Here is a 21,134-nt window from a genome sequence, read left to right as displayed (position 1 = left end):
TTAATTCAAACAGTTATTGTTAACTGGGCTTACATACAAATGACAATGGGATAAGTCCTTTCAGAATCACCCTTTAACTTGAGTTCATCAATAGCCATATTATTCTAAATTGTGTATTCCAGGCAACGAAAGATTTAAAGACCTGGGACAGAAACACGACTGTTGACAAATTGTGTCTTCAGTCCTGGAAAGTTTCCCAAGGTATCAAATTTTATTCCGGTAAACCAACGCATTCAGTACCACCCGTCAACTTTGACCAATGGCAGAGTCGAAAGATGCAACACTGAAGACATAGCATTTGTGTAACACAAACATGATTTCATTTCATTTGTTTGGTCCATTTGAGACATCACATACTTACTGTATTTAATATAGGATAAGTCAAATTTGAGAAAGAAGATAGAGAGATAGAGATTGATAGATATTCAGTTCATAAATAACAATCATAAATTACAGGTATCAAAAAGTACATTAGGGCCTATTTAAATTTGGCCATAATTACGTATTCAGTTCACATGCTGCTTTTTATAATTAAAATAAAAATTCTTTTACTGATAAAAATACTGATTCATCAGAAATGACTGAATGTTATATTTAAATATAAATTTATGTTGCTGCAGCTTTAACTCACTCAGTAAGCCTTTGACTAAGTTAACAATCATTTGTGAACAACTTTCCTCATACACTAATGTTTTACACTGAGGCATATGGGTATTACTGATGTTTCTTGTATTGTGGCTGTGGATATGCTTATTTTGCTGTAGATGTCCTGTACAGTTGAAAAGATAATCATTTCCAAAAAGGATACACTCATATATGTAAAGGCTTGGCAGCCTCATTATTTTCAGCTGTATGAGATGTGGTCTACATGTTTCCAGTTTCTTTAGGTTGCAGATAGCTCAGACTGCTCTTTTCTGCATCCTAAAAATTTTTATGGTGGTGGCTAAGTTTCCACATAAGATAAGCCCATACCTGAGAAATGAATGGAAGTATGCATAATATGCCTGAATGACTGTTGTCCGTTTGCAACTTGGCTTAACATCCGAAGAGCATAACAAGCCTTTGAAATCTTTTCTACATACTGGTGACCTTAAATGTTTCCACTGACAACAACATAGTCATTGCTGTCAAGCAATTTAGCATCAAGAACTAGTAATACAATAAAATACCACAGGTGTAAATACTATGTAACTTATGGGACACCAGGAACACTAACTACTTCAAATGTTTTGATTATATGTATTGGTGCCTATTTCATATGAGAAAGAAGGGAATGATGGACAGTAAAACGACTTTAGAGCAAACCAATGAAAGCCAGTTGTTAAGCTAAAATAATTATACAAATTTTTAATAGTAAGCATTGGAGGTAACAGGATTACTTCTGGAAGATTGGGGTTTTGGGCAGGGACAGACTAAAATCTAACATAACCTCAACAATCACATTAACATTGAACTATTGTAAAATAGAATGATTGCATGAATAAGGAAAAAAAAAACACTAATTTCAAAAGGGAGGGAGGGGGGGGGGGGGGAGAGAGAGAGAGAGAGAGAGAGAGAGAAATCAAACTAAGTGGTATCAAAAGATCAAAAACATAAGTTGAGCTGAATATGAAATCACCAGTACAAAAATACTAAACCAACTTTCATTAAGAAAGGCCAAAAGACATGATAGATAAACATATTGAAAGACTGGGAAAAGTAGTGATAGGCACTATCGACATCAGTTGACGTGTCCACAGTTCCCCATAATCAAAGTAACACTTCACATACTTGAGAATTAAACTGAATAATTTAATTCTTGCAGTTATACATTATCCTCGTTTTGCTTTTGTTAATGTTCACCTTATAGCCTACTTTCACACACTGCCCATTCTGTTCAACTGCTCTTCCAAGTCCTTTGTTGCCTCTGACAAAATTACAATGCCATTGGCAAATTGCATAGTTTTTATTTTTTCTCCCTGAACTTTAATAGTACTCCAAATTTTTCTTTGGTTTCCTTACTGCTTGCTCAATATACAGATTGAATAACATCAGGGATAAGCTACAACCCTCTCTCACTGCTTTCTCAACCACTGCCTGTCTTTCATGCCCCTCAACTCTTATAACTACCATCTGGTTTCTGTACAAGTTGTAAATAGCCTTTAACTCCCCGTGTTTTACTCATGCTACCATCAAAATTTCAAAGTAATCCAGTCAACATTGTCAAAGTCCTGCTCCAAGTCTACAAATGTTACAAACATAAGTTTCTATAGATTAAGCAAATTAACCTATCTTCTAAGATAAGTTGTAAGGTCAATATTGCCTTGTGTATTCCTATATATCTCTAGAATTCAAACTGACACTCCCTGAATTCGGCTTCAATCAGTTTTTCCAGTCCTCCGTAAATGATTCGTGTTAGTATTTTGCACCCGTGACTCACTAAACTGATGGTTCAGCAATTTTCACAACTGTCAGCAACTGCTTTCTTTATAATTAAAATTATTACATTCTTCTTGAAGTGTGAGGGTATTTTGTGCGTCTTGTACACCAGATGCAAAAGTTTTGTCATGATCGGCTCTCACAAGGCTACCAGTAGTTCTCATAGAATGTCATATACTACCAGGAGGCTCGTTGGGACTTAGGTCCTCGAGTAGGCTGTCAAATTCTTCTTGCAGTGTCATATCTCCCATCACATCTTCATCTACGTCCTCTTCCATTTCTATAATACAGCCTTCAAGTTCGTCTCCCTGATACAGACCCTCTGTATACAACTTCCACCTTTCAGCTTTCCCTTCTTTGCTTAGGACTGGTTTTCCCTCTAAACTCTTCATATTCATAAAGCTGCTTCTCTTTTCTCCGAAAGCCTCTGTAATTTTCCTCTAGCCAGTGTCTATCTTTCCCTTAGTGAAGTATTGCTAAATCCTTACATTTCTTCTCTAGCTGTTCCTGCTTGGCAATTTTGCACTTCCAATCAATCTCATTTTTAAGAAGTTTGTATTCTCTTTTACCAGCTTCCTTAGCTGCATTTTTTACCTGTTTGATCCTCTGCTGCCTTCACTATATTATCTGTCAAAGCTATCCACTCATCATCTACTGTACTCATTCCCGCCAAATGCTCCCTCTGAAACTCTCGAAAACTTCTTCCTCTTTCAATTTGTCCAGGTCCAATCTCTTTTATTTCGTACCTTTTTGCAATTTCTGTATTTTTAACCTACATTTCATAACCAATAAATTGTGGTCAGAGTTGACATCTGCCCCTATAAACTTCTTAAAATTTAAAATCTGATTATGAAATCTGTCTTACCATCATATTATCAATCTGAAACCTTCTGATGTATCCCGGTCTCCTCCACACACACAGTCACCCCTCCCTCTCACCCAGGGGGCTCACCACTCCTTGGTGAGTACGTGCTTGTCTACCATGGGGCTCCAGCCTTTGTAGTGCTACTTCCATTTCCATACTGCATGTCTATCATGCTATTCTTTCCTCTCCCTTGGGGACTCCCCTCAGGGGGCTCAGCATTTCGTTGCTGGATACAGGTTTGGCGACCTCGGGATCCCTGAGCTGGGGACTGGGATGCACCACCAGTCCTCAATACTGTAAGCTCTGGGCGTGCTTCAACGACCACCGTAAGGCGCTACAGTGGAACGTTGTACGGTACAGAACTAGGGGATCTTGGCTTAACTGCCTGGGTCATGAGGATGGTATAAACCTCTATAAAAAAACCTCAATCGCAAGGTGTGCTGCGTGCCGAGGAGACGCATGGCTGTTGAGGTAGAACAGTTGCTAGCGGGCGACCTCTGGGGAACCTGCTGTCCCCCAGTTATATTAGGCTTACCCAGGCAAGCGGAACTCTGTCTGGATGTACAATCCTTCCCCTGGCTGCTCGTGGGACCACCTTGAAATGAAATACGAATAGTGCACAAGCACGAGTCTCTAAGAAACGAAAGTTCAATGCTTTACATTATGACCCCCAATTGTTCCTTTCCCTGTCCACACCAGGGGAGAAACAGCAGTCTAAATTACCTGGTGAGATGTATTCTCCTCGATTTCTGGTTTGCAGCAGAACAGATAGGGATTTATTTCTGACCACAAAGCCTCAGTTTTTTGTGGAAAATTTAGAGGACAAGTTCGGAGAAGTTGAGGGCCTGTCTAAAATGAGGTCTGAAGCAGTCCTCATACAGACAGCATCCCCAGCACAGTCATGGGCATTGCTTGCTTGTGACAAGCTCGGTGATGTTGCAGTCTCCATTACACCTCATAAGAGCCTCAATATTGTTCAGGGACTTATTTTTCATCGTGACCTGTTGTTACAGTCTGACGCCGAGCTTCATGCAAATCTGGAATGCCGCCGTGTCCACTTTGTACGACGTGTCTTCAGGGGACCTAAAGATAGTAGGGTCGCCACCTGCGTCTTCATCTTGGTTTTCGAGGGAGACACCCTACCCGAGAAGGTCAAGGTGATGATATGTCGATGTGATGTTAAGCCTTACGTCCCTCCTCCCATGCGCTACTTTAAGTGCTGGAGGTTTGGGCATATGTCATCAAGATGTGACGCCAACCCTACTTGTCGGGATTATAGACGTGCCTCCCACCCCAACGTCCCGTGTTCGCCGCCCACTGTTTGTGTCAACTGCAGACAGAAACATTCACCTTGCTCTTCAGACTGCATGGTTTATCAAAAAGAATGGAAGATTATGGAGTATAAGACCTCGACAGGCTCGCTTACATAGAGGCTAAACGCAAGTAAGACCGACTTCACCCTGTGTGCATTTCATTGACATTTGCTGCAGCAGCTTCAATGTCCCCATCCCTGGCGACGAGCCCCCAAGTTCAGCCGCTTTTTGTGGGCCCTCCAGCCCAGCCATCTATTCCTGCCCCCCAGGTAGTTGGGGAACACTCTCTTCCGTTGCTCCCCTGTTCTCAACATCGGGAGTAACAACCCATGCTTCTTTGGGGACTTCAGTCCCCACCTCTGCGCCGGAGAAGTGCCCACCTCCTCTGGCTCCCCTTGTGCGGAAGAGATCGCTTGGTGCCCTCCCTTCCACGGTTACTGTCAGCCAGTGGCTGAAAAAGCCACCACCTGAGGGCCGTAGGGCTTCCAGGTCTTCCTCGGTCCATGGGACTGGGTCGGAAAAGCCCACCCAGCCTGATAAACCGAAGGACAAATGGGACCCTACCAAAAAGAAGAAAAAGCAAAAGAAGGACATAGAGACAGAAAAGGAGTTCACCACTGCACCTGAAGATGATGTGGAGCATCTAGTGTCCCTCAGGAGCTAGATATTGCTCGACCTGCAGCTCCTATGGAAGTTGATCAGGCTACTTCGCAATTGGTGGTGGCAAGCACTTCTAAGGCATAACCTATCCCCCCCCCCCCACCAGGTTCTTTCATGTTTTCACAGTCGGATACCATTATCCTTCAATGGAATTGCCGTGGTTTTTTCCACCACCTTGCTGAGTTGAAACAGCTTTTGTGCCGCTTCCCTGCCACTTGTCTTGCCATACGGGAAACCTGGCTTCCTGTTCGGCGGACCCCTTCCCTCTGTGGCTACCAGGGTTACTATAAGAACCGCGTAGAATACGACTGGGTGTCTGGTGGTGTCTGTGTTTTATGTTCTTGCCACTGTTCCTAGTGCCCCAGTGCCACTTCATATGGCTCTCGAGGCTGTGGCTGTTAGAATCCGGGCAGGAATTGAGCTTACCATCTGTTCCCTCTACCTTCCCCCAGATGCAGTTGTCCCTTTTGCCGACCCAGATGCCTTGTTTGCCCAGCTCCCCCCGCCATTCCTCCTTTTGGGGGACTTTAATGCCCACCACCCTTTATGGGGCGGGGCCCAGATCTCGGGCCAGGGTAGGAACGTTGAGGCTCTCGTGGCACAGCAGGACATTTGCCTCCTTAACACTGGTGCTCCCACATATTTTAGCTTGACTCATGGCACATACTTGGCCATTGACGTCTCTCTTAGTAGCCCAGGTCTTCTTCCATACCTCAGTTGGAGGGTCCACGACGACATCTGTGGTAGCGACCACTTTCCTATCCTGGTTTCTCTTCTTCAATCCCAACCCCCTGACCAGCTGCCACGATGGTCTCTTTGTGGAGCTGATTGGGCAGCCTACACCTCAGTTACTATGACCATTGCTCTGCTTCCTGGTGACATTGATTTGGCAGTGGACGAGGTCACTATGGCCATTGTTTCTGCTGCTGAGGCAACTGTCCCCTGCTCTTCAAGTACCCTAAGGAGTAAGTCAGTCCCTTGGTGGACACCAGAGATTGCAGAAGCTATCCGGGACCGCCGCCGAGCCCTGCAACGACACCGGCGTCATCCTTCCCTAGAGAATCTGGTTGCCTTTAAATGGCTGCGGGTTCAGGCTCGGCGGTTAATCCGGCGGAGCAAACAGGACTGCTGGGAATGATATGTTGCCACCATAGGTTCTCGCACCTCCCCATCTCAGGTGTTGTTGCAGGTTCGGCGCATTTTCGGCTTTCACCCTCATGCATCTGTCCCTTGCCTTTCTTTTTGGGGTACACTTTGTACTGAGCCAATCGCCATCGCCAAATATCTGGCAGAGTACTTCGCTCGTATTTCCATGACAGCAGGCTACAGTGCAGAATTCCGTGCCATTAAAGAGCAGGCTGAGCATTCACAGTTGTTGTTTCGCACACACCGTTGGGAACGATACAACACCCCATTTAGTGAATGGGAGTTCCAAAGTGCCCTTACAGCTTGCCCCGATCCCTCTCCAGGTCCAGACCAAATTCACAACCAGTTTCTTCGCCAATTCTCGGCGCCTTGTCGAGGTGAATTACTCACCCTGTTTAATCACATCTGGACGGAGGGCGTTTTCCCAACTCGTTGGCAGGATAGCGTTACCATCCTGGTGCTGAAACCTGGTGCAGATCTGCTGGTGGTTGATAGCTATTGCTCTATCAGCCTTACCAACGTTATGTGCAAACTCCTGGAACGGTTGGTGAGTCAGCGGCTCATGTGGATCCTCTAAGTTCGCGGCCTCCTAGCCCAGCAACAGGGGGGCTTCCACCAGAGCCGCTCAGCGATCGACAATTTAGTCTAACTAGAGTCAGCCATTCGTACATCTTTTACTCGGCGAGAACATCTAGTTACTGTTTTCTTTGATCTTCGGAAGGCGTACGATACCACCTGACACCATCATATCCTTGCTACGCTGCACGAATGGGGCTTACGGGGTCCACTTCCAATTTTCCTACGGAATTTCCTCTCCAATCACTCCTTTCGGGTTTGAGTTGGCACATATTTTAGCTCTGCTCATATTCAGGAGAACGGTGTCCCACAGGGCTCGGTTCTCAGTGTTCCCCTTTTCTTGGTGGCGATTAATGGTCTTGCGGCTGCAGTGGGCTCATCGGTCTGTTCCTCTCTATATGCCGATGACTTTTGTCTTTATTACAGCTCCCCAAGCATCAGTGTCACTGAACGGCGGCTGCAGGGAGCTATCCTTAAGGCACATTTTTGGGCATCCAACCATGGTTTTCAGTTCTCAGCTTCTAAGACCCGAGTGATGCATTTCTGTTGTCCTCGAACGGTCCACCTCCGTCCAGAGCTCTACCTTGCCAATGAGCTCCTTCGTATTGAGGAGACGCATCACTTCCTTGGCATGCTGTTTGATGCTCAGCTCACTTGGACACCTCATTTTCACGAGCTTAAACAATGGTGCTGGCGGCACCTCAACATCCTTCGCTGCCTCAGCCACACCGTTTGGGAGGCTGCACGAACAACCCTCCTACAGCTCTATAAGGCCTTAGTCCAGTCCCATCTCGACTACAGGAGTGTGGTGTACGACTCAGCAGCACCTTCAACGTTGCATATCCTCGATCCGATTCTCCATTGTGGCATCAGACTGGCGACAGGTGCCCTCCGCACTAGTCCGGTGACTAGCCTTTTTGTAGAAGCTGGAATCCCTCCCCTACGAGTCCCCTGACAACAACTGCTTGCGTCATACATTGCCCACATCGATGCCTCGCCCGACTACCCAAACCGCAGGCTCCTTTAACCATCTTCTGCACTGCCCTCCCCACGACGGCGGCCTAGGTCGGGTCTCCCGATTGCGGTGCTTGTTCGTTCCCTTCTCTCGTCACTTGAGTCCTTTCCCCTTCCTCCATCCTTCCGGCCCTCCTCTTCTACCCCTCCTTGGTCCTTCCCTCGCTTGCGGCTTTGCTTGGATTTGTCCTGCGACTCCAAGTCCTCCGTTCCACCTGCCAATCGTCGTCAACAATTCCTGACCTTGTTTCGTGATGCAGGTGTAGTGTACACCGATGGTTCTGTGGCTGATGGACGCACTGGGTTTTCTTTCATCCACGGCAACTATGTTGAGCAGCATTCGCTGCCTTGCGGGAGCAGTGTTTTCACTGTAGAGCTGGTTGCTCTTTATTGTGCACTCGCTCACCTTTCCTCCTGTTCTGGGGAGTCATTTGTCATATGCAGTGACTCCCTGAGTGGATTGCAAGCACTCGACCAGTGTGCGAGGTATTCAAGGCGCTGTTTTTGCTTTCGCCGAGTGTGGTCATTCAGTGATGTTTGTGTGGACCCTGGGCCACATCGGCATTCCAGGAAATGAAGGTGTCGATCGGTTGGCCAAGCAGGCCACCACTTCGCCACCCCTGGAGTTTGGTCTCGTGGAAAGAGACCTCCGGTCAGCCCTACATCCCAAGGCCCGTGATGTCTGGAGCTCTGAATGGTCTGTCTTGAACACGCCAAATAAGCTCCGCATGGTCAAGTCGTCCATATGGAACTCCTCCTTCAGGGGCACGCATAGGGACTCAGTTGTTCTCTGCCATCTCCGAATTGGACATACGCGGTTGACCCACAGCTATCTCCTTCGTTGTGAGAATCCACCCAAGTGTCGCTGTGATGCAGGGCTGACAGTGGTCCATATTCTGATGGACTGCTCCCTTTTAGCCCCCTTGCGGCAGTCCTTTAATTTACCAGCTGCACTTCCTTTAATTCTAGGTGACGATGCCTCTCTATAGCTGACTCAGTTTTACGTTTTTTCCGTGCAGCTGGGTTTCATCACCCACTCTAGTGTGGGTGCTCTTGCATGATTTCTCAGGCTATACCCACTCCAGCGACTTTTAATTGTGACGTGGATACCAAAATAGTGTCTTTTATGGTAACATGTTGTGTTGGTACCTCTATCAATGCTTTCCAGCTGGAGGTTCTTCATTTGTAGTTGAGAGGTTGACCTTTTACCTGATCCGTCAACCACTGTAGTCTGTTTTACTTTAGTCAACTATTTGCTCTGCTCCTTTTAAGTGTCCTCTATTTTGTATTACTGCAGTGTTCGTTTTAGTTCTGTACCCCTTACTGTTCCCTCCCTCTGGGTGCAGAGGTTACACTTTTACTGTATAGGCCTTTTACAAGTATGTCTGTCTGGAACTGGGGACTGATGACCACGATGCTTAGCCCCCATCAAACCCCAAAACCAACCAACCCTTGGGGACTGAGGTATATGCCTTCTTCAGGAAACCAAAGTTTTTGGTGAAACTGCATATGGATTCATCCTGTCCACCCACTTTCTTTCCCTGTGTTCCTTTTCTTACCCTTCCTCCATGTTGGTGTTTAATGTCTCTCTTCCCCCCCCCCCCCCCCCTTTTCTTCTTCCTCCTTCCTTGTGTGTTACTGAATGCTGGCCCACATGTTTGATGAGTGAAAGGTGACTGAGTAACACGTAATTCCCAGCCCTGGGTTGACAAGTAGTACTCATACATACTCCTTGGTAAAATCGAGCTCCAGGGAAGGTTGATTGCCTGAGCTGGTACCTTCCTCTATGCTCTGATTGGTCCCTCTGGAGTCCGGGAGGTGTGACCTGGGGCGTGGACAGTCATGTGAGGTGGGTGAGCCCCTACTTGGGGGTCCCCCATCAGGAAGCAGCACGCCATTGGAGATGCTGGCAATCATGGGGCATTTCTTTGCAATGAGTTCCTTATCTCAAAAATGTAATCTGGTTGAGATGAAAGAGTCAATGCCTCTACCGACTGTGTCTCGAGTACCTCGTGGTGTCATGCAAGAAAGATGGTGTTTCATGACAATTAATCCCTTTGTTTCTCAGAAGGGTGTAGATGCCATTGCTGGTCCTGTGAAGTCCTGTTATTGAACACGTAATGTGACCATGCGTTTGGAGGCAGATAGTGCTTTTCAAGCACAGAAACCGCTCAATGCAACACTTCTCCACAGCTAGCCTGATAAAGTAGAAGCCCACCACACTCTGAATTCCTCCTGTGATGGCTTACACATTCAGCTGCTTGATGGTCTGACTAAGGCTGAAATAACAGCCTATCTCACTGACCAGGAAGTGAACGCAGTCCACCACGTCATGTAAAGGATAGATAAAGGATTACTGCCAGCCCATACTTTATTCCTCACATTTGACTGTGCTATACTTCCATCAAAAATGAAGGCTGGCTATGAAGCTATTACTGTCATATCACGTATCCCGTACCTCAGGGAATGTCAGGGAATTTCAAACATGTCAGGGAAATCATGGAAACACAATATCAGGGAAATTTGGAAGAAACGCTGGAAAAATCTTGTTTCTTTGTCAGTGGATGAAATGGTATGCTTACTAAGATGTTGTGCATCATCTCTGGCTGTGTGCTGCTTCCCTACCCCCTCATTCTTACTGCTTCTTCCCTTTCTACCACTCCTCTCAGCCTGCCGTCAGTGCTGCCACGATTTCTTGCTGCTAGCCTAGCAGCTGTCTACGAGAGGCAGTGACGAGGGGTTTGTTTGGATCTGATTCTCAGAGACTGTAGATGTAGCAGCTGGATATGGTGGTCATGTGTGCATTAGATGTGTCTGAGTGATTGTGTGAATGTGTGTGTGCACTCATTTTCTGACAAGGCTACGGCCAAAAATTTTGTTGTGAGAGTGTGGTTGTCTTTTCTGCAGGCCTGTCTGTGGCTCAGTAATCATCTTTATGGTGAGTTGCTACCTATCGTCATTAGTATTGATTCTCACAGTATTTGCAGAAGTTATCTGTTGCATGGTTTGATCCCTGTGGTCTCACTTCCACAATTGGCCAAAACCACAGGCCATTTCTGCAGGTATGTCTGACTGATCTAGCCTGCCGATCTGAAGCCAATCCTTCCCCCCCCCTCCCCCTCCCTTCCCCCCCCCCCCCCCCCCTAATGTGCAAGCCCTGTCCTTTGGATCTAGTCTCACCAATCTACCTGCAGGCTGGGTTTGTCTGTGTGGCATAATGCAGTGGATTTTCGTGGTTTATCCGTGGACCCAGGACCGTGGTGCTCCTCGGCAGGCCAGAGGTCACGGGCGATGGATTTCAGGAATTGTGACTGTCTCACTGCAAGTACATTGTACCGTGTGTCATTTTATAGGCATTTTATTTATTCTAGTACATTTTGGCACTTTGAAAGTAATGTATATATTAGAAAGTATGGACAATAAGAAGAAGAAAATTGGGACAGTCACTGGTGGTTTGTATGCTATGTACTCATATATTACTTGAAAGAAAAATCAAACAATACCTGTAAAATAATAGACAACACTGTGTGTAATAACGACAGTAACGAACATAATAGAACTAACATTGTATCGGCTTTCACCTGTAGTGTTGGTTTACACGACTCATCACTGCCTTATACACTTCTTTCTGAAATCAGTTAAGATATTTTAAATCTGGTATGGCAGTGCCTGTGTTATTCTGATGATACACTGCGGCGACCACTGCCGCTATGAAACACATCAGATGAATTTGTAATTTCAAATAATGACTACTGTCAGCTGTAGAATGGAATGACGACAATGAAAATTTGTGCCGGACCATGATTCGAACCCGGATTTCCCACTTATTGTGAGTAGCCACGTCTGATCTGTATGGAAGTACACATAATGGATGTGCGAGTACAGATCGTAGAAATATATTTGACGACATATGGAAGTTTGGGTCTGTCATGCACGGATAGCCAAAGGTAAGGCAACTGCTCATGATAAGTGGGAATTCGGGGTTAGAGTCCTGGTCCAGCACAAATTTTCGTTGTTGTCATTCCATTCTGCAGCCAACGGTAGTCATTATTCGCAACTGCGAATTCTTATGATGTGTATTTTAAATCTGTCATGTGACTCAAAGGAAATATGTATTTTTGTCATGTATGCTTCATTTTATTTAAATGAAATAACGCAGTGGTCTTAATGAAACACGCATACCATTCGGCTTGCTTTCTCCACCTACAAACAGTTCATTACAAAAGATGTTGATGTTAGTACTTAAGATTTTTGCTCACACAGGGGAGAAATAAAGTATTTCTTATATTTTTGTCATTTATGTCTTTTCTTACCATTGAGATCTAAAAATCTGTCAGGGAAAAATGATAAAACTTGTCTGGAAATCAGGGAATTTCAGTTGGGGAAACGTGTGGCAACTCTGTTCTCACTACACCCCGACCTACAAAGGATATGGCTATACAGACTTGTCACTTCCAGTTTACGGTCTCAGTTGTGAAATTGACATCTCCAAGGCCACATTCTCACCTTTCCCTGCTACAGGTGCACACAATATACCAACAAGTCTTTGCCTGCACCAGCTAAATCGCATGCCTCGCAAACAGAAGAATGGAAATCTAAAAAAGAGTACTCCTGCAATGACTATCTGCGCACATGTAGCCAGCCAATGTCTGGGTCTGCAGCTGACCAACACCAAGGTTCTAAACAGTAAAAAAAAAGGCAAATGATCTTCCTCTTCTCCACCTCGGCATTCCTCTTCAATATTGCCACCAAGTGACACCCTCACCCCGCCGACCTCTGTTTCCCTAAGACACACCACCAACTTCTATTCCACTGGGCAACTGACGGCAAATACCAACACCTCTGTCGAACTAATGGACTAGGATCCTCCAGCCTCTGAACCTGATCATTGTGCACATGTGAATCCTGATACTTGGCAGCTGATGACTGCCCCCTTATTTGACCCATCTCCTGCCTACCATCTCCAATGGAATATTCGCGGCGTGAGATCCAGTAGGGTTGAATTACAGCTCCTCTTGCGATCGTACTGTCCAGTTGTTTCCTTCCTCCAGAAAACAAAATTATGCCCTCAGGATCACTGTCATCTCCGACACTTCACTTCAATCCATTTTGACCTTCCCCGTGAGGCACGGACTCATGGGGGAGCTGTGTTGCTCATTTGAGTTGATGTCTGTAGTCGCACCATTTTTTTGCATGCCCAAACACAAGCTGTTGCTGTCAGTGTCTTTCCCTTTTTGGTTTCACCATCTTTCCTTGCAATTTCTACTAACTGTTATCTTTTACTGTCACCGGGACAGACATTTTGCAACAGATTCCTCAGCTTTGTCCTCTCTTTCATTGCTCGTTGACTTCAGTGCCCACCATCTCCTTTGGGGCTCTCCACATCCCTGTCCGAGAGGCTCTCTCCTAGTAGACATTTTGAGCCAGCTCAGTCTAATCTGTTTGAACACAGGTACACCCACTTTTCTTTCCAATTCCACACACTCGTTTTCCCACTTGGACATTTTGATCTGTACTGTTCAGCTTGCTCGTCCCCTCGAGTGGTCCGTTCTCTCTGACATACAGTCAAGTGACCATTTCCCTTTTTTTTTTTTTTTTTTTTTTTACCATCCCTTGATGGCGAACTGTATCCATTATAAACAGCTATGTGTGCGGTGTCACCACATTTTCAGGGATAGCATAAAAAAGGGAGGGGGCGGGGTGGGGGGGGGGGGGGGGATGGGGCTGGAATAGACCAGTGGCCCTTCCTTGCCTATCGTAAGAGATGACTAACAGGAGTCTTTTTCATTGGGTCAAGTTTTTTACCTTGGGACTGTTCTTTGTTCTTTGGAAGGTTTTTGCTTTTTTCACTTTTTAGTGCTATTTCCGTCACATTTTTTGGCTTTTTAAATTCATAGCCCTTTTTGAGTTTCACCTCCACTTTGCAAATTTTATTGAAGTACGTCTTATTGTGGTGACTTACCTCTCCCTGTGCGCTGTCATCTTTTGCACCTACCATTCAAGTGAATCTACCTCTGCACCCGAAATCCTGCACATAAGCCAGCCCGTTGTGGTGCAGTTGTCATGTACGCTCTTGATGGTAGCCCCCTGACAATGCAGGGACTGCACTGCTGGTATCAGAGCTGTGATCTCCCCATTTCAGCCGAGGTGTAGTTACCTGCCCACTGTGGGGTACCGCGACTCCAAGCAACGGCTATTATGCCACGTGGCCTATGCCTTGGTGTGGTGGCACCCACGGGGAGAGCCTCTTATTGGAATGCATGGCATTAGGCAGATGATCCACAATGAAACACACCAAACATAATGGTGGCTGTACCAACACAGCCATCTCATCAGTCAGGAACAGTGATTTTTATGCAGAAGTTTACAATTGTATGGCATTTCCATATTGACCATGCCTCAAGACAAGAGCCAGGCAAGGAGAAATGGAACTGTGCAGTTTGCCATGTTCTTGCTTGTTCCCACACTGACAGTGGTTCTTTTGCTCCGACGAAGCCATTGTTTTTCGTTGAAATTATTGAATATCATTTTGGGTAGGTTGCGGCAAAAGAGAAGAGAAATGGATCTTTGCAGATCAAAACATCACACACCAACCAATCATGGTCACTTCATGCCTGCTTCAAGTTAGGAGATATTCCAGTCACCATTTCTCCTCACAACAAGCTCAACAGAATACAAGGTGTTGGGACATTCCATGGTGACTCATGTTACATTTTGAAATCAGTGATTAATTATGTTGAATTTTTATCAATCTATAAACCTTTATTTTCTTCTGTAAGTAGTAATAATAATAATAATAATAATAATAATAATAATAATAATCTTGAATTAATATTTGAGCATTGAAGGATATTAAAATTAAAGAATAAGAAAGTAATTTATGTTGTGACTTGTGTTACAAATTTGGGACATCCTATTGCTAATTTACAATTTAGGTCAAAAGTGTCCTCAAACTATTAGGAGTATGGGTTTAGTTTGTATCACAGAAAATGCAAATTAGGTTGACATTCAACTGACACAGTGACAAATTTCTAAAATTATTTATACTGTGTAAAATATTACAATATATTGAAAAAAGTGCCTGAGTCAATGTTATGTGGCTCGTGTTGCTTGTTACTTATTGTATTTTTCCCGTGAGCAGAGAAATAAAAATATGACATTAACATTTCATTTTTTAAACACTGGGAAAAATTGTAAGAGCATAACATTTGGGAAAATAAACTGTAAATTCAATTAAAATATAGAGAATTGAAAAATCCTCTTGCATTGACAACCTCAGGTGGATTAGTTTTCTTTATAGTTTTGTCCTGTGAGTTCAGTATTTCATCACATTTTGCACGCCATTTCCACTAGTGACCAGCACACTCCAATGCACTGATTAGATTAGAGTTTCCAAAAATTGCATGTACCTCTCCAGCAAAGAAATTACCATCATATTCTACTTTGTACCACTCTCCAGTTTTTACACTTTCTATAGTCTCTTCAGTATGATGATCTCCAGCAGGGAAATTCTTTGGAGACAGCAGATATGTTTGTGAAAGCAATGAATGCTTTTTGTGTGTGGTGCTGATGGTGCTAAAGAAAATATTTTAGCCAGATTGAGTTTCACATTGATTCCTTCAATTTAATCAGTAGACACATGGAAAACCTGCATATTTGTGGTACTTGCAGGTGCCTGAGCAAAAGTTGATAAGTCACCAACTATGGATTTTCGCCTTTTTCACTGCATCCCACACTTCCCATTTCACAACTTCCCAAATCCATCTACAGTCCTTTACTGTGGGATGTAGTAAAAAAGTTCCAAGAGATTTCCACATTGTGGTACGATTGAAGCTGAGGTACAGCAACAGTAATATATTTGTCTTTAAATTGTGAGGCAGGTCCATCTGACCAGATTGAAACTACCTTCACATTTTCAGGTATAGTTGACAGTACCTTGCTTATGTATGCAATCACTTTATCCTTGGAAATGGTTAAGTTGTCTGAAACAACAACAATTGGATGATGAGAACCTGAATGCCCCAGTGACACAGTGAAAATACTAACTTGTGCTTGTGCCCAACTTGCACTTTTCACCCCATCTTGATAAACACAAGTTTAATTTTCAGCAAAATCAATATGCAGCAATGGAAACTTCTTAGAATCTTGGCTGAGAACCATTTCATTTTGCTGAAAGTAAGACGCCGACTGCGCTCTGTTTGTGTAGCAGCGGAGATGAAACTTAGGAGTTGTGGAAATTATACATCCCAGTGTATCAGCTGTAGAGCCTTCATCTTTGACTTTATTAATTTTAGAGCCCTTTTCTTCCATCTTCCAAACATACCATGATAAATTTACAATTTCCAGTTCATCAGTTTTAATGGGTTTTGTTGAAATTTCTATCATTCTGACATGTTACATTCATTCTGCCAACAAAGCTCACTGGCTGGCTGGCATATGACACTTGATACAAATGTGCTGCTGTAAGCTGTTTCTTATGAAGGTTGCTGATAGCATTTATGAAATTTTCGTGATATTTACATAAACGTATGTTATGAGGTAGTTTGGTGCTTAACTGAACATGTGGTGGGCGTATTTCTGCAAACTTGATTTCCTAATTTGAACTTCAGGGTGTTCCTGTTTGAATGCCTCATATGTTTCCAAGATGGATATGACTAAGTGACGAATATGAACTGTCTTCTTCTCAGTATTTTCTCTAAGTACTATTGTGTCCTTCCTGCCTGGTCAATGGTGACTAACGTTGCCACAACAGTAGAAACCAGTTACCAAGTGTCTAGTTTCACAACTAAGGCCTCTATTTTGTGGACTGTTGGCATGACTGGGTGTTTCAGATTTTCTATTTGATGAATTTCCACCCAAGTCACTGAACAGATTACGAACAACTATGACTTTATGCCGTGGTGAAATTGCAAGAAATGATTACTCAAGCCGTGGCTTTACCTAGAGCACTATGTGATGTTTACAGTGACAAACCAACTTTACAGTGCTTCCAATCTTGCATCTTACATTGCATATGTTTTCTGACTCTCTCCCTAGTTTCGGCTCTTCTTTCTTTTAATAATAATTGTTGCTCATGTTGACTCAACTGTAGGAACTTTTGTTTGTGCTTCTTCCACTGCTTTTTAAATTCTTCATAATTTCCTTCACTCTTTAACTTTTCCACTTCTCCTTATCTATATTTCTACTGCTGTTAATGACATCCTCTTTTTTAACCTTAAAAAAATATATATAAAAGTGACTCTGATTGCGTGACTCACATTACAAATTCAATTTTCTGTTTGTACAACATTGGTTGAAATTGGGAAATTTTTAATAGTGATATTAGTTACACATTCATACACAGAAGTAAATTACTGAACAAGACAAAGTTAGCTCTTACATTCCTCTTAATATAAAAACTTAATTACATGAAAGTGACTCATATTAGATGAAAATTCATGCTGTTGTATTATATTACTTATCCTAAACTCTAATTTACATACTTTAATTTTATACTGTTTATGCAATGCATTAGGGTATGTAACTGTAATATAAATAATGATATACTAATTATTACCTGCCAATTAGTTGAAATCAAGGTCAAAAATCTCCAATAATTCACACTCTCATCACAGGAAAAACATATGGCCTTATAAAAATGCCTACAGATTATGGAGGGAAAGCAATAAAAATCCAGCCCTTTCAAACACTATGTAAAATGTACCAAATTTTAAATCATAAGTTTGTCCTGCTTTACATGGAATATCTGTGTTATCTTCCATCGAGACCTAATGCTGCAAACTGATGAAGAGCTGCATATTAATTAGGCATGACGTGGAGTTCATTTTGGATTTGGATAGGTTCTAATCTTAGCAACCAGTTTGTACTGGAAAGTGGAATCCCTCAGGGATTGGTTCTGAGTGTAATGCTATTGCCATAAACTGTATCATAAATGCAGTGGCCCCCACAATGTCTCCATCACTGTACTTGGATGATCTTTGCCTGTACTATGCCTCTGCATCACTGTGCACTGCTGAGTGCCAACTTCAGGGGGCTGTTTGGAGAGTCCATAACTGGGCCCTGAATCGCAGATGTCAATTTTCTCCTGCAAAATCACAAGTTATGCTCTTTTGTCGACTCTGGACAGTGAACTCATATCTAAAAATTTATCTCGGTGACCAGTTACTCGAAGTCATTGAATCTTTCCAACTCTCAGGTATTTTATTTGACCACAAGCTAACTTGCCTGCCATGTGTCTGCCAGCTGAAGGACAACTTGCATGAAGAACCTGAGTGCTCTGGACTGCACAGGTCTTACGAGATTTTACAAAGTGCTTTATTTTATTTCACTTGGACTATGGATGTGTTGCCTGTGGGTTGGCAGCATTGTCTGTACCAAGTTTGTTGGACCCTGTTCACCACATTGGCGTGCTGTCAGCAACAGTGTTGTTCCATAAAGCCCTGTTGACAGCCTCCTAGGAGAAGGCAGTGTCCCACCAATGCGGGTTAGACAACAGCAGCTTGTCACAAGTTATGCAGTCACAATCTTTCAGATGCCTACTCGCCCATGTCACTCAACTCTGTTCCACAACCAGCAGATCAGAAGTTTGTGCATAGTCCAAAACTGGGAAGACCTGCTGGGATCTGACTTGATATTCAATTGGAGGACCTCCAGCAGCGTCTGTTAGTCTGTCTTCCTAGAGCTCCATCTCGACACTCCCCATGGGCTGTACCCTGTCCTGTGATACAGATGGACCCCAAGAAGGATGCTGACCCTACCCTTCTTCATCACCTGTTTCTTTCAATCATCCATGATTATTCTAATTCAGTATGCATCTACACAGATGGATCGAAAGTCAATGACAGGGTCAGTTACACTTTTGCGGGTGCAAGAAGACACAAAAAGCACTCTTTGCTGAGTGCTTACAGTGTGTAAACTGCATAGTTGGTTACCATCTCTCAGGCTTTGCAGTACGTCATATCCCAGACACGATGAACTTTCTGATCTGTAGCGATTCCAAGCATTGCTTAAAAGGCATAACCTTTTGTTATCCCAAAAATCCTTTGGTCTCAAAAATCCAGGACCTGGTGGCTGACCTTTACATGTCTGGAAAGAAAGTGACCTTCATCTGGATACTGAGCCACGTAGCATTCCAGGAAAAGGACTTGCTGACCTAACTGAAGACACAACTACAGGAGATTAACTTGACATTGGGTTCCAGCACAAGATTTATTATTACAACTTTGATGCAATATTATGAGACTTTGGGAATTGGATTGGAAGGCTACTACAATCCACAACAAGTTGACAGCAACTAAATAGTCCAGTAAGGTGCGACATACATCTTTCCAGGCTTCTCGGAAAGATGTCATTGTGTTGTACCGACTACACATTGGCCACACGAGACTCATCAACGAGTTTCTTCTGCATCAGGGGGATCCTCCTCACTGGAGCTGCAATAGTCTACTGATGAAAGCACATGTTTTGTCAAGTGTGCCCTGTTGGCTGACCTGCAGCACACGCTCAGCTTACCTACCTCACTACCTCAGATGCTTGTGGATGACATGACAGTCACTACCAAAGTGTTGCATTTCCTGAGGGAGAGCGGAGTTTACTCTAACCTATAATACTCTTCAGCTTCCAGTGTTTGGGGTAGTTTCAGAGGTGAGAGCCTACTCTTGTAGTGGGTACCCACCAAGCAACTGAAAGTTACTTTCTTCCTCTCTCACCTTATTGTTCCTTTAGATCCTATTGTGTAAGATGCTGCCTGGGTTATCTCTATTTTCTTTTACTTATCATGTTACAACTACTGTTGTGCTGTTTTGAACTCTTTGACTTACTTATATAGTTTGAAAAGCCAAATTCTCATTTTTTTCACTTTTTGCTTTTTTACATTTTTTTTCTTCATGGTAAGGAAGGACCGATGACCAAGTGATTTAGTCACTTTAAACACACAATCATCATTGTCCTTCATGAATAGCAGAAAAGCTAGTTTTCTTTCTTTTCGAAGCTCTCTTAACAGTTTTATTCCCTCTTATATTGTTTGTGGTAATGTCTGTTGGGTTTCAGGTTCATTCCACTGTTCCTGATCTGACCATAGTGAACACTGTAATTGTAGACCCTCTTGATATCTCCAGGAACTTGGTTTGATATTTTGCAAACATTTCGAGTTCCACCCATTATCATCCTGCGTCCCTCCCTCTGAAATGGGCGGTGGAAGCAAGAATGGTATCTTTCTCCTCCCAGAATCGTGAATGTTGCACTACTGCTTTTACTATGAGGGATCTGAAACATGCAATCTCTTTATCCCAATCATCCACTCCAGGACCGGACAGAATTCGCATTCTGATGTTGCAACAATTATCTCTTGAGGGCAATGCTTTCTCCTCCGGACAGATGGCACATATCCCAGTTGCTGCCATGAGGCCAGTCATTCCCATACATAAGCCTTGTAAGGACAAACACCTTCCTCCCATCTATCGCCCAATTTCCCTCACCAGTAGTGTCTGCAAGGTGATGGAACATACAAGTCTCGGAATCTCCTCGAAACACCCAATGTGAACTCTGTAGGTACTGCTCTGCATTTGATCATCCATCACCTTGTCAACTCATATTATGGACAATTTTTTGTGGAAATGCCACACTGCAGCCATGTTTTCTCGATTTAGAGATGGTGTATGACGCCTGCTGGAGGATGTGTATCCTCCGTTTTATGTACAAGTGGGGCTTCAGGGTCGCCTGCCCCTTCTTATTAGGAAATTTTTAAAATATCATGTTTTTAAGGTACATGTGGGTTCGGCTCTGCTGGTCACTTTTATTCAAGAGAATGGGGTGCCTCAGAGTGTCGTCTTAGATGCCATAGCCGTTAATCCTGTCTCCCGCCCAGTATCTCGGGCTCTTTTTTCATCAATGACTTTGCAATCTGTTGCAGCTCTCAACAAATTTGTCTACTTGAGTGATGTCTTATCGTCTTTACTCATGGATCAACAACAATGACTTCCACTTTTCCGCTGACAAAATCGTCTGTATGAACTTCTGGTGCTGCTGGGAGTTTCTACCCCATCCCTACTTCTTGGCCCATTCCTTCTTCCATTCATTGACACAATGAAATTTTTGGGACTCATATTTGATAGTAAACTGTGGATCTTGTCTCATCTCGTACC

General features: G+C 43.7%; 1 protein-coding gene across 1 annotated transcript in view; it reads left to right on the top strand.

Moving 5' to 3' along the window:
• The window catches only part of LOC126475401 (YEATS domain-containing protein 4), an 84,379-nt gene that overhangs the window by 1,019 nt on the left and 62,226 nt on the right, over positions 1 to 21,134 (top strand). The gene's annotated exons all lie outside the window — the stretch shown is intronic.

This window comes from Schistocerca serialis, chromosome 4 (assembly GCF_023864345.2).
Source record: "Schistocerca serialis cubense isolate TAMUIC-IGC-003099 chromosome 4, iqSchSeri2.2, whole genome shotgun sequence".
Taxonomy (NCBI): domain Eukaryota; kingdom Metazoa; phylum Arthropoda; class Insecta; order Orthoptera; family Acrididae; genus Schistocerca; species Schistocerca serialis.
Note: the sequence above shows the minus strand (reverse complement) of the source record. Positions and strands in the feature narration are given on the sequence as shown.